The sequence below is a fragment of the Otolemur garnettii genome, unplaced genomic scaffold (genome assembly GCF_000181295.1).
Source record: "Otolemur garnettii isolate 467f Iridium unplaced genomic scaffold, OtoGar3 scaffold00079, whole genome shotgun sequence".
NCBI classification, from domain to species: domain Eukaryota; kingdom Metazoa; phylum Chordata; class Mammalia; order Primates; family Galagidae; genus Otolemur; species Otolemur garnettii.
This window is the reverse complement of record NW_003852474.1, coordinates 6,210,894-6,212,796: the sequence shown is the minus strand read 5'-3', so window position 1 is coordinate 6,212,796 and position 1,903 is coordinate 6,210,894.

Genomic DNA, 1,903 nt, shown 5'->3' with positions numbered 1-1,903 from the left:
TCTTTAATCCATTTTGAATTGATTTGGGGGTATGGCATATGTCAGCCATAAAACCTACAAGTAATACACTCACCTTCCCCAGCCTTGCTGTGTGTGGGCTGGCCATAAAGAAATTATCTGACCTTCTTTGTCTGACTGTGGGTCATCAGAACTTACTCCACAAGGGGTCCTGCCCTATGCTTGAGGGGTCAGGAATGTCACACAGAGAGATCAAGAAGAATCTAAACAACAGGCCTTACTGGTTTCCCCACTCAGACTGTTACCATTAGATCCCAAAGTGTGATTTTTGTCCAATCACATTTCTTCATGTTTGTCCACTCTTCTTCAACTCTAAGCTTAAGAAAATAGACAGTCATTCCCCGAGTCATTGAGTTCCATTTCTGAATGCCGCACATCACATAAAACTTTGTTTAAATATTAAATAAAATAGGTTATGTCCTTCTCTTACTAACCTATCTTTTGTTATAAGAGTCACGACCCTTATGATGGGTGAGGACAGCTAACCCACCTGCCTGCCCCTACAATCTCCAGTGTTTAAAGAGTGCCTGGTTAAACAAACAAACAAACAAAAAATAGTTAATTTTGAAACACATGGTTGAAAATTTTAGATTAAATCACTGTTTCTGAAAGATCTGGCTCCTGCCAGAATGTTAGTGGGCTCCTAACTCATCATCACGAGTGAAAATTTATGTTCCCAGATTGGTGTTGGTGTAGCTATTATTACCGTGAAGAGAAAAGTGACGTGCCTCTCTGTCTGTAACCACCACGTCGACAATCAGTAATGTGCCCTAGGGATATTTCGTTCTGTACAGAGAGCCTCCTTATTATTTTGATTTCAAATTACTATTCCAGAAAGTAATATTGCCTCTAGGTATACTTGTGTATCAAATGTTTGTTCCATATCAACTTAAGTTATATGGAGGGTAGTGCTCTAATAATGACACAGTTGGTGGGGTGACGATGAGAGCTGTGCAGAGGGTCAGGATCTCACTTCTGCTCTGAACAGGTCATTTCCACTAGTGACTATCTCCTTAATGGAACAATTGGGATAATGCTTTAAATGACATTATAAGGGAGTTGAACTAGGCACAGTGTATGCTAGAGTGACTTAGTTGGCAACCCCAGGTGTTTGACACCCCCTTGCATCCACACCCATTAGGAGTGCCTCTCTTGTTGACTCTGAGTTTGGCAATATGACTTGCTTTGACCAATGGGACAAAGACACACATGATGTAAGTGGAGGTGTGCTGACACGCTTGGGTGTTTCCACTTCTGCTCTCTTAGACACCCCCTGCCATGAGAACATGCAGGGGCTAGCCTGCTGGAAGAATGTGGGAGCCGCAGGGAAGACAGCTGAGGCCATCCCAGACCAGCCAGCCCCCCAGGTACCTATCGGGGAACTCAAAGGGCTGAGAGAGCCCAGCTGAGATTCATTGAGTTCATCCCAGATCAATAGAACCACCCAAGCAACCATGGACTGGTGAGGAATAATAAGCAGAGAGTAGCTGTTTTAAGTCATTAAGAATTTGGTCTGCTGCAATAGTAAACCAGTTGGTGGTATAAGCAGAAAACCATCTTTGCAATCTGCTTTATGGATCATTTCTGACTCTTGGATAAAAAGCTAAGTTTGGGGGAGAGAGAAAGGGGATTTCCTGTTCACGTTCATGTACACTGTGAAATAATACAGCATGGGTTGCTTTCAATCACAGGAACCATCTCTGTTCAGTTATTGAGATACCTGGTTCAGTATAATAATCAAAGCACCAACTTTAAAGATGAAGACTTCTCTCTCCTGGCTAACTGCTTTTGGACTTGAGGCCTGTGGTGGGGGAGATGGATGTGGTTGGATTATTTTTTCTTTCTCACCTTGCTTGGACTCCTATTTTGGCTCATCAAGGAGGAC